The sequence below is a fragment of the Neovison vison genome, chromosome 3 (assembly GCF_020171115.1).
Source record: "Neovison vison isolate M4711 chromosome 3, ASM_NN_V1, whole genome shotgun sequence".
In the NCBI taxonomy this organism is placed as follows: Eukaryota; Metazoa; Chordata; class Mammalia; order Carnivora; family Mustelidae; genus Neogale; species Neogale vison.
Genome location: NC_058093.1, coordinates 234362652 through 234375721, shown reverse-complemented (window position 1 = coordinate 234375721; position 13070 = coordinate 234362652).

The window sequence follows — 13070 nt, the reverse complement described above, 5'->3', positions numbered from 1 at the left end:
CAGAATAGGAAAATCCATAGAGACAGTCAATTAGTGGTTGCCTAGGGCTGGGGGGAAGAGACAATGGGGACTGGTTACTAATGAGTACGAGGTTTCTGTTTGGTGTGAGGGAATGTTCTGGAAATTACATAATGGTGGTAGTTGCAGAATCCTTGTGACTATCCTTTTTTTTAAAAAAGATTTATTTATTTATTTGACAGAGAGATCACAAGTAGAGAGGCAGGCAGAGAGAGAGAGCGAGAAGCAGGCTCCCTGCTGAGCAGAGAGCCTGACTCGGGACTTGATCCCAGGACCCCAAGATCATGACCTGAGCTAAAGGCAGCGGCTTAACGCACTGAGCCACCCAGGCACCCCTCCTTGTGACTATCCTAAAAGTCACCTGTCTGTATATTTCAAAAGGGTGGCTTTTATGGTGTGTGAATCGTATCAAGTTAAAAAGAAAAAAGGAAAACAGGGAGTAGATCATCAAGGCCTCAGAAAAGATGTGTGTATGCAGTAATGGGGCCAAACCTCACGTTCTTTCTTCAGAGGGGAGCACCTCAGACCCTTACCTAGAGCTGAGCTTTTCTTTCTTACTTTCTTTTTTTTAGATTTATGTATTTATTTGAGAGAGAGAGAGCAAGAGGACAGGAGTGGGAGGGAGAGAGGAAGAGGGAAAGAGAATCTCAAGCGGATGTTGCACTGAGCACGGAACTGATGCAGGGCTTGATTCAGGACCCTGAGATCACGTCCAGAGCTGAAACCAGGACGCTTAGCCAGCTGCACCACCCAGGTGCCCGCACAGAGTTTATTTTTAATTTAGATTAAGTTCTAACATTTGGATCATCTGGTTCCTTCGGTGCATACTAAGCCAGTTTATCACAACACTCCTCTAAAATCTACCCTCCCTCACAGAGCTGGCCCCGGCAGCCAAGGTTATACTATGTGACCTTATCAACTGGGCCACACAGGGAACTTAACCCGAAAGGGCCAATCGGATTCTCTCCTCTGGTACTATGGCACTGGGAGAGAAGCAACCCTTTGTTCTCTGCAGATGACTAGAACTGAGTTGATGTAACCTTCTGGTTGTGGCAGAGTCACATCTGTGGATTAGCCCAGCAGGGGAGTTTGCAGAAACAAGAATGAAACAGATAGACAAAGGGACACAGAGGTGAGAGAGACTAAGAAAATGGCTTCTTCGGTTTCTAAGGAGTTTCTGTTTCCTGCTTCTGCCCCCTTGGTTTGCTTTGCCACCATTGGCTGATAATAAATGTTCACTTTTCCCCCTTAAGCTAGTAGGCTTTGAAATTTGGAATTGAAAATACTTTGGCTATGGTAGTAGGTTCCAAGAGGTGAAAAATGTACTGTCACTGGTAATGTGGGCATTAAATGTTTGTGTGAATGCAGCGGATTAAAGGTAGGAGGCACTGCCAACAGGAAAAGCAGTAATAAATTAATAGCCCGTAAAAATAAATAAGTCCCTGTGAAAAGCAGAGCCAAGAACTCCAAAAAGATCACCATTTACTTGAGAGGCTTGTAGTGGCTGACCTTGATATACCTGAGGTTACAATGGTCGTGAGCCACAAAAGGCTCATTAAATGAAGCTCTATTTTTTCTTCAGGGGTATCTTTAGTGGCAAAAAAATGTTTAAATGAAGTGTTCAGGCATTTAAAGATGTAAGATTCACTTATCTGGCACATAGACATTGTGAAATACATCATTGTATAACATAATGACAGATACATCTAGTCCAAATGTATAATTATATATACCTCCAGAAACAGCAGTCCCTAAATAAAGAATAAGTTGGTAGCAAAAGTGAGGAATAAATTATAATTTTGCTGTTTCTTTCCCCGGGGAGTCCTTGAGACTGAAGCTGTTATGGAATACAGAAGAAAAAAAAAAAAAAACCAAATAAACCTCACTCTTCTCTAATAGGCCATGTGCCAACCACAGCTAATCCTCCATACCAGATCCGTGGCTCTCAACCCTATCCCACCCAGTGCCCCTTTAACAGGAAAGGTTTTCTAAAAATCTCATTAGGAGCCCTGAAAGAAATTAATATGCGCTGTAATCTATTTACACTCAAATATGTGCATACATGTGATATTTATATATATATTTGGTTTGCATTTTCATAATTAATGATATTGAATTTTTCACGTGCCAGTCTCTACATCTTGGAGAAATGTCTTTTCAGATTCTTTGCCCATTTTTTCGTTAAGTGATTTGCCTCTTTAAATTTTGTGAGTTCTTTATGTATTCTAGGTACAGTTCTTTAACAGATATGTGCTCTGCAGATGTCTTCTCCCATTCAGTGTGGGGGGATTACAGTATTGAAATGGAGAAAATGGGAAGTATGATATTCTTGCAGATGGACTGGATCTATTTCTGTCACTGTGTTTCGAAATCCCAGCGCATTTGACGTTTGGTCTCAGATGTAAAAAAGATTTCGGAGACCACAGCCTTTGGACGACAACAGAGAGTAGGGGATAGTTAAGGGGAAAAGCTGGGAACCCAAGAGGCAATGAAGTAGTTGTGAGAGCGACCTATAAGGAGAAAGGTATTCAGGAATGGATCCCGTGTGCCAGACACTGGAATATGATCATATACTGGTTGTGCATCCTTAGAGCTAGTAACTTTTCAGCATTGTGTTTCTTCATATGTCAAATGGAGATCGGTGTTACTGTGTCAAGTACGATATTGTCTTTATGAAGGACACTGTTAAATGCTTTCTAGGGTTCATTTAATTCAGTCTCTCCCGAAGCACGAGGTGGGCACTGAGGAGTAAACAGACTTTGAGAGCCCACACTAACCGTAGAGTCGGGATTTGAGTCCACAGTTGTCTGATTCCAGAATCTTTGCTTTTAACTATTTCATTATGTAGCCTTCAAATGTTGTGAAGTCACTTTGTTTGCTCTAAATCTTCATGTAATGTTATGTGGGATTGTTTTTATGGTTCTGTTGCCTGCTGTGTACTAAGAGTAAGGGATAATGACAATTATGGGGATCAACTTGACCTGGGAGAAACCTTGCTTGTAGAGATGATAGTTATTGGAAACCCATATGTTTTGTCCTGTTCCCTGATAGGAGCATACAATGTAACCAAATATCTTTAAAATTTACTTATGAACTATTAGATTCTAAATATTTGGAAAGATGGGGCGCCTGGGTGGCTCAGTGGGTTAAGCCGCTGCCTTCGGCTCAGGTCATGATCTCAGGGTCCTGGGATCGAGCCCCGCATCGGGCTCTCTGCTCAGCAGGGAGCCTGCTTCCTCCTCTCTCTCTGCCTGCCTCTCTGCCTACTTGTGATTTCTCTCTGTCAAATAAATAAATAAAATCTTTTAAAAAAAATAAATATTTGGAAAGATTAAACAACACACTCAGGGAAATAAGACCCAAAGATATGGTCTCATTAGTGTCAAGTCTCGAACTTTCTAAGATGGGGTCTTAATGACTGTAGGAGGCAGAATAATACCCTGCATCCCGGATCCCCGTCATAATCCAGGAAACTTGTGACTTTGTGACCTTCTGTGGCAAAAGAGACTTTGCTAATGTGATTAAGGATTTTGAGATGGGGAGATTGTCCTGGATTATGCAGGTGAGTTTATTCACAAGGGTCTTTTAAAAGATGGACAGGAAGGGCTGAAGCATCAGTCAGAAAAGGCCCGTGACAACAGCAGCTCAGGTCAGAGTGATGAGATTGCTAGCGAGGGGCCATGAGCCAAGGAATGAGGCTGGAAAAGGCCAACAGGTGAATTCCCTGTAGAGCCTTCAAAGGAATGCAGCCCTGCCAAGGCCTTGGTTTTGTTAGCCCACAAGACCCATTTTGGGTTTCTGACCTCCAGAACTATATAATGATATATTTGTATTGTTTTAAGCCACTAAATTTGTGGCAGTTTGTTACAGCACCAATAGGAAATGAATACAGTTACTAACTTCGTAGAAATATTATGAATATAAGAGTTGTAATTCAGATTAAGCTAGAAAGGATTTTATTTACCATTAATGATTTTAGTCACTAATCTCTGGACAGTTTGGTTTGTTTCCTTCTGGGAGGATTTTGGTGTAAGTTTTTCTATGTACACTCAAATATGTGGCAAGGGACCAGGGCTTGAGGGAGAAGTACAGAGCTAACTCAATTAGATAAATGATTATTCCTCAACAAAATAAGTTTTACTTATTTTATTTATTTATTTATTTTAAAGATTCTATTTATTTATTTATTTGGCAGAGAGAATGGGAGAGCACAAGCAGGGGCAACAGTGGGGAGAGAGAGGGAGAAGCAGACTCCCTGCCGAGCAGGGAGCCTGATTCAGGGCTCAATCCCAGGACTCTGGGATCATGACCTGAGCCAAAGCCAGATGCCCAACCATCTGAGCCACCCAGGTGCCCCCAAAAGAAGTTTTATAAGAACGGGGGAAAAAAAAACAAAAACCCTCTCACCCAAACGAAATGAGAGCTTTAAAAAAATTCAAGACCATTTGTGTGAATTTGGATTTTTTTTCTCCTAAAAAGTAAATGGAAAAATAAAGATTTTTAACAGAGTAAAAACACTTAATAGTTTTGTGGTAACTAGGTAGGAATCCTATACTGTGGTAGGTGATGTAAAGAGACAAAGGCTGCAAAGCACATGTTTAACTTTAGAAGTTTAGAGTGATTAGAATCCCACTCAGGATGTATGTGGTACAGCTTAAACCAAGGGAGGTCAATCCTTACCTGATAACCATCCCAGTTTGCCTAGGACTGAGATGGGATTTTCAGTGCTAAAACTGGGGAAGTCCCCTGGCAAACAGGGTGAGTTGGTGACCCTTGGAAGGACTAAGTCGTCTAGCTTCAGGAAGGCTCATGATGCGTGGACCCTGAGCCAGGCCCCCACCAGCCATGGACTCTGCTTACCATACATCCCCTCCCCACCACCCCACCCCGGGGTCCACCTCAAGCATCACTCTTAAGAGACTTGTCCTGGTTAAACTTGAATGAGATCTGTTAACAAAAAACAGAAGGGGTTACTGCAAGAAGCAGGGATGCTTTCTAAGAAATGTAGTCTCTAAACCTGACTTTTCCTGATTTTACATCAAACAACTTCAGGTTTACCTGGAAGTCTGAAGAAAAATGAAACAAAACAGTAGCAAGAACAAAAAGCATCAAGGATGTACTTTTTTTTTTTTTTTTAAGATTTTATTTATTTATTTGACAGACAGAGATCACAAGTAAGCAGAGAGGTGGGCAGAGAGATAGAGGAAGGCTCCCTGCTGAGCAGAGAGTGTGCTGGATCCCAGGACCCTGGGATCATGACCTGAGCCAAAGGCAGAGGCTTAACCCACTGAGCCACACAGGCTCCCCAAGGGTGTCCTTTTTATGGGACTTGTCTCATAATGAAAACCCATCTCCTTTGTGCTCTAGTGAAGACAGTTTTCTGGAATATACAGATTGTGTGTTAATCTTCCCCAGCCCCCAATGATCATTGTATTTTATTAGCCAAGGAACAGTCTCTATCAGATCTAAATCCAACACAATGGAACCCAGGTTTCTTTGGCAAAAGAAACACAGAACTTTCTATTCCAAAAACCACCTACATGTGAGTGATACTTAAAGGACTTAAAGTCCTATTTTACAGTTGAGTTAAAGCTCTGTCTCATTCGTTTTTGATAAAACACTCTGGAAATGTTGCCTTTTTCTTATTATTATGCCCCCTCCTGTCCTAAGAGATTTGGTGATAATTGGTGGCTAAGAGAGAAACGAAAGCACAGAGGGAAGGACCCGTCAGACTCCAAAAACGTTGACCTGATCATAACATTCTGAATTTCTGTTGTCTGGATGCAGATAGCAATAATCTCTAAGTTCATATAAGCAAACCACAAAGCCTTCTGTTGGGATAATCCCAGGTCTTTTCTGTCCTTAAGTGTGGTCTGTGACAACTGTGCACCAGAGTAGTCTGGTAACTCTGAAGTATTAGGTGTGTGTGCTGTGAGCTGCGCTGAGATCTGTGAGGTGTGTAGAGCGCGTCATGGGTTAGCTCAACCAAGAGCAAGTGTTTGTGGAGGATGGCATCTTATCTCTACAGTTGCTTCCCCTTTTCTGGTTTTATCATTTCTCTCTTAGTAGGAAATTAAATGGGAAGTGGGGTGATAAGCTACAGTCATTTTTTGGAGTCAGCTGAGGGTCAGCTGACTCTTTCCTACCCTGAGAATTATCCAGAAGGCTCATCTCATGCTTCTTGCAATTACCCTCTTTATTAGGGATGGGATCCATTGGCCTCAGCCTTCTATTTGGCTCAAATCTGCCATTTGGCTTTGGTTTTGGTCTCAGCCTCTGGAAACCCAAGTAGTCATATGATTACTTCAACATCATTTCTGGCCTGTCTGAACTCGTACGCCATCATGAATGTGGGATTGCATAATTAACCATTGTCTCCAGCCAGAGTGACGAAGTCAGCAATGTGAATGAAGCTTGTTACTATGATTAATACATTAATATTCACTTTTGAATGTAGGTGAGCATTCTAGTTGTAACTGGAATGAAAAAAGTCTCCTTAGGTTCTTTGTATGTTGAAATTTTGTCAGTAGTTGAAATATACACTTAGATTTATAACTAATGTGAAATAATGATTGAAATGATTTCAGTTTCCAAAATAATAACTAAGAACTCTCAAATAGTTTAATAAAACAATTGCTGGACAGACTATTAGGAGAGGTTTTTGGTGACTGAGTAATAATTTGAATAAGAGTAAAGGCATACGGGTGCCTGGGTGGATCAGTCGGTTGAACTTGATTTCAGCTCAGGTCATGATCTCAGTCAGGGTCCTGGAATCAAGGCCCCAGTCGGACTCCATGCTCAGTGGGGAGGCTGCTTGAGATTCTCACCCCTCCCCACTCCACCACCTCTCTTTCTCTCTAAATTAAATACTTAAAAAAATAATAAAGGCCTAAAGATATTAGATATTTAAAATACCAGTGAAGAAAAAAAAAATACCAGTGAAGAAAATCTGTAACTTACTCTTGGAAAATATTCAGATAGTATCTTCAAGCAGTTTGCAGAGCTTCAGTTTATGGGATCATCTCCATGAAATTACATCGTTATCAGAAACTCAGTTTTCAAGTACAGAAGTTGAGGATATGTCTTTACCATGATGATATGGCATCTAGAGGGAAGGAAAATTTGACAATTTTGTGGTGACATCTCGGTCAACAGTGCCCTATTCTGGCAAAGCAGCCAAAAGTATCTTAGCTCTAGCTTTGAAACATTAAATGGTGAACATCTAATCAATATCCAGATGTTCAGTGGACCAATTACAAGGACAACCCTAAGGAATTAATGTTCCTATATTATAAAAATCAAACTTGAAAATTTGATTAGTAAAATACAGTAATAAATTGAAATAAGCCTTTGGAAAATCTTCAGATTTATTCTTGTACTTATGGCAGTGATATTGGGCTGTGGTTATTGATTTTAACACTCAGCCATCTGGCCAAGTGTGTATTTGGCTGGTGTGTAAGGTGTATGGTATGTACGTGTATTCACATAACATAAAATCAACCTTTTTTTAGATTTATTTATTTATTTTAGGGAGAAAGAGTGTGAGCGTTGGCGGGGGAGGGGCAGCGGGAAAGGGAGGGAGAGTCTTAGGAGACTTCATGCTGAGCCTGGAGCTCACAGCCTGAGATCATGACCTGTGCAGAAACCCAAAATTGGATGCTTAACCAACTGCCACCCAGGCACTCTTAAAATTAATTATTTTAAAATGAACAATTCATTGGCATTTAATACACACACAATGTTGTGCAACCCCTACCTTTATCTAGGTCCGGATCACTTGTATCCCCCGCAAAGGAAACCCTACACCCATTAAGCAGTAGTTCCCCGCTTCCCTCTTCCTCCCGGCTCCTGGCACTTGCCCATCCGCTCTCTGTCTCTGTGGAGACAGAGACTAGAGACCTAGTCTGCATAGTTCATGTAAATGGAATCCTACAACAAGTGGCATTTTATGTCTGGCTTCTTTCATTTGGGATCATGTTTTTGAGGTTCATCCACATGATAGCATGTATCAATATTTCATTCTTTTTCATGGCTGAATAATATTCTTTTGTATGGATATATCACATTTGTTTATCCACTGTTTAGATGATGGACATTGGGGTTGCTTTCACCTTTTGGCTAGCGTGAACAGTGCTGCAGAGAACACGTATGTACAAGTATTAGTCTGAGTCCCTGTTTTTGATCCTTGCTGTATATACCTAAGAGGGGAATCGCTGGGTCATACTGTAATTCTGTGTTTAACTTCTTGTGGGACCACCAAACTGATTCCCCCCCCCATTATTCTTCATACCCAAGTTGTGTGCACAGTTGTCTGCTGAGCTAGAAATTCATAGTTTCTTTGAGTGGCTCCCCAGATAACCATGGTGTGGTAACACCGTGTCACTGGAAGGATCAGATTCCAGAGACCTTTGCCAGGATTTACAAGTTGTCCTTGTACCTGGGCAAATCTGCTGAAGACAAACGCAAACATCTGTGCTGGGAAGAACTCACCCGACCTCATTTGTGCTGGCTTACCAGGGACGTTCATCTGTGCAGTCATCAAATAGTTACTCAGCATGTGGTGTTTACCGGGAACCAAACAGGCCAAAATCTCTGCCTCAGGAAGCTTACATTCCAGTGTCAGGAGACAGGCAGCAGACAATAAAAATAATAAGTAGGGGCAGTCAGAGATGGCCACACAAATTTATTAGCCTGTGGTTGTTTATAATTCTCTTAATACTGAAAAAAATTTTTCTGTTTTGATTGTCATTAGGGTCTCTTTTTCTTCTTTTAAAAAAATATTTAATTTACATATTTGACAGAGATCACAAGTAGGCAGAGAGGCAGGCAGAGAGAGAGAGAGGAGGAAGCAGGCTCTCTGCGGAGCAGAAAGCCCGATGCGGGACTCGATCCCAAGACCCCAAGATCACAACCCGAGCCAAAGACAGAGGTCCAACCCACTGAGCCACCCAGGTGCCCAGTTCTCTTTTTCTGTAGTTTATTGATTTCTTTTGCTTAGACAAACATCTCTGACAAGACTTCTGTCTTTTTACTTTTTTCACAGAACCAGCTTTTAGTTTTGTTAGTTGTCTCAGTTGTTTGGTATTTCATTGATTTCTGCCCCAAGAGTTATTATTTCCTTCTTGTTTCTTTCAGTTGATTCTGCTGCTCCTTTTCCAGGGTTTCAGGTCGAATGCTTGGGCTCCTGTCTTTTTGAACCTTCCTTGTTTCCTGATAAATGTATATAGAGCTATATGTTTCCCTTTAAAGTAGTGCGTTTGCTGTGTCCCACCAGTTTTGACATGTGCTGTTTTCATTATCACTCAGTTTTACACATTTCCAAAAATCACTTAGCAGTATGTTATTTGGCTTCTGCATAGTTTTAAAATCCATCTTTAAAAAATGAATTTCTTGGGTCACCTTGGTGGCTCAGTCATTAAGCATCTGTCTTCGGCTCAGGTCATGATCCCAGGGTCCTGGGATCCAGCGCCACATTGGGCTTCCTGCTCAGTGGGAAACCTGCTTCTCCTCTCCCTCTGCTCGTGTTCCCTTTCTCTCTGTCAAATAAATAAATAAAATCTTTTTACATAAATAAATAAGGAATTTCTCATTTCATTGAAATGCAGTTGGAGAGCCTAGTCTGTATCATATTGATTGCTGAAATGATTCATGTCTGCTTTTGTCCATGCTCCATGTGTACTTTAAAAGAATGTGCATTCATTGCTGGGTGCTGAATTCTTTATAAGTCTCTTAGCTGAAGGGAGGCCCTCTTTAAGGGAGTACATTTAAGCTGAGATTCGAATGTCAAAAAGAACCACCTCTGAAAATCTGGGAAGAAAGGATCCTAGGCAGAGGAGATAGGTATAAAGGCCCTGAGGTATGCACAAGCATTGTATGTCCCAGGAGCAGAAAGGGGGCAGTATGAATGGAGCATAGTGAGCAAGGAAGAGAGTAAAGTGAGCTAAGATCCTGAGAGGAAGCCAGGGCCCAGATCAAGTAAGGCCTCACAGGCTATTGTATGAACTTTTAATTTAATTTAATTTAATTTTTAAAAACATTTATTTATTTGAGAGAGAGAGAGAGCACAGATGGAGGGTGGTGAGGGGAAGGGGCAGAGGCAGAGAGAGTCCCAAGCAGACTCCCTGCTGAGTGTAGAGCCTGGTGTGGGGTTGATCTCATGACCCTGAGATTGGGACCTGAGCTGAAACCAAGAGTTGGACGTTTATCCAACTGAGCTACCCAGGTGCCCCATGGACTTTTGGTTTTAATTACCACAGTACATTCATTGACCACTTACCAGGTGCTGTGCTAAGCAATTTATATAAGCTGAACGTGAAGTACAAATTGATCACATTTTATTTTATTGTATTTTTTTGAAGATTTTATTTATTTATTTGTCAGAGAGAGCGAGCGAGCACACAGGAGGGGCAGGAATAGGCAGAGAGAGAAGCAGACTCCCTGCTGAGCAAGGAGCCCAGTGTGGGACTCGATCTCAGGACCCTGGAATCATGAACTGAGCTGAAGGCAGACATGACACTTAACCAACTGAGCTACCCAGGTGCCCCTGATCTCATTTTATACAATAGAGGAATCACTTTGATATTAAAAGTAGCTTAGTGATCATATTTAGCCCTGTCCTTTCCTTTTGTAAATAAGAAAACTGAGAGTCTCAAGGATTCTCATAGCTAGTTGTTTGCGGCCCAGGCTCTGGACATCCCTGTCTCTTTGATAGATAAGCTCCTAAAAAGGAGAACTCCATTTTTATATAATTTCATTGAAATGTTACTGAAGAGAATCTTACCTTGTTAGGAACCCTCTGTAAACCAGAGGTCCCTTTTACCCATACTATGTGTGGATTTTGTACGTCTAGATTTTTACTGATTGGTTTTATTTCAAGTAAGTGCCCCACAGAGACTCCTTCCTCTCCTAAAACACTCTGCTCCCTCTAATTTTACCCTTCTGCTGCAGGTTGACATTTGGATGTGTTTCTGTGAGGCAGCAGCTTCACTGCCCTCTCTTCTCCTGGGAGCCACCTTCATTTCCAGGACGACCCATCGCACCCTTTTTTGATGAGGCCTCTGTAGCACATTCAAAAGCCTCCACATCCCAGAGACACTCGGTAATTGCCCACTGGCATTGCCTGGCTGGCTGCATGCGGGTTTTCCCACCTCACTCGCCTTCGAGGCCAAGCCACTTTGGCCTCCTGGCAACATAGGGGCAAATGTGGATGGACTCTGAGCAAGCAAAGCTGAATCCGGGGCCTGCGCCAGGCTGTCCTCACTCTGAATCGCCACTGTGCCCATTCGACGCCTGCCTCCCTGGGAGCCTAACTCAACCCAGGGATCAGCTAGTGCCCTTGTGAACCTTGTCCTGTGGTGCTTTATCTGAACTTGAAGGCAGAGCTATTCCCATCAGAAAAGGAGGTATTTTTTCCCTGATGGTGGACGGCAAAGTCAATGCCTCGGGCAGCTTCAGTGCTTGAGTTCCACCCTAAGAAAGCCAAAGGTGAGATTTATCTCCATGAAACACCAGTTTATCTGTTCTTCCTTGCAGATCCTTGCAAATACTCTTCTGGCTTGCTGGCCCTTCTGGGGATCTGTAATATTTTCTTACAAGACACATATTACATGATTTTGGAGGGTGTGAGGAAATCTGAATAGCAAGCTGGCCTCAGCCTTCATCTGAGACTCTGCAAACAAAGTATCTATTTTTAATGCTATAAAGAAATATCCACAAAATATAAAAATTGTACAGTTGCCTATGATTATTTTTTATTTTTGTTTTTGGCAATTTAAAAATTATAAATGTACATAAATTTTATTTTAACTATTTTTAAAAAGAGTTTATTTATTTATTTGACAGAGAGAGAGATCCCAAGTAGGCAGAGAGGCAGGCAGAGAGAGAGGGGGAAGCAGGCTCCCTGCTGAGCAGAGAGCCTGATGAGGGGCTCGATCCCAGGACCTTGGGATCATGTCCTGAGCCGAAGGCGGAGGCTTAACCCACTGAGCCGCCCAGGTGCCCCTATTTTAACTATTTTTAGTTGTACATTTCAGTGACATTAAGTACATTTACAATGTTGGGCAACCATCCGTCACCATCCATCTCTAGAACTTTTTCATCATCTCAAATAGAGGCTCTGTACCCATTAAACACTTTCTATTTCCCTCTTCTGTGAGTGTCTGGTAACCTTTATTCTGCTTTCTGTCTTATGGATTTGCCTGTTCTGGATATTTTTTATAAACAAAATGGTACAGTATGTGGCTTCTTGTCTGACTTATTTCACTTAGCATCATGTTTTTAAGGTTTATCCATGTTGTAGAATATATCAGAACTTCATCCCATTTTATGGCCAAAGAATATTCCATTGTATAGATATAGCCCATTTTGCTTATCTACTCATCTGTTGGTGGACACTGGGTTGTTACCATCTTTTTTTTTTTTAAGATTTTATTTATTTATTTTACAGACAGAGCTCGCAAGTAGACAGAGAGGCAGGCAGAGAGAGAGAGAGAGGAGGGAAGCAGGCTCCCGCTGAGCAGAGAGCCTAGATATGGGGCTTGATCCCAGGACCCTGGGATCATGACCTGAGCCAAAAGCAGAGGCTTTAACCCAGAGCCACCCAGGTGCCCCGAGTTGTTACATCTTCTGGTGATTGTCAGTGGACACTTGTGTACAGGTGTCTATTTGAGTCCCTGCTTTCAATTCTGTGGGGTATATACCTGGAAGTGGAGTAACTGGATCCTATGGAGATTCCGTATTTAAGTATTTGAGGAACTTCCAAGTCCATGCATTACATTTTATGTTAGAATACATTTGTCACAATTAAAAAGAAAGAAGGGAGGGGCGCCTGGGTTGCTCAGTCGGTTAAGCATCTGCCTTTGGCTCAGGTCAGGATCCCAGTGTCCTGGGATCAAGTCCCATGTCAGGTTTCCCGCTTAGCAGAGTGTCTGCTTCTCCCTCTGCCTCTGACCCTCCCCCCTGCTCATGCTCTCTCTCTTTCAAATCAGTAAATAAAATCTTTACCAAAAACATAAAATAAAGAAGGGAGGTGTATTTGGTAGCACTGTCATAAC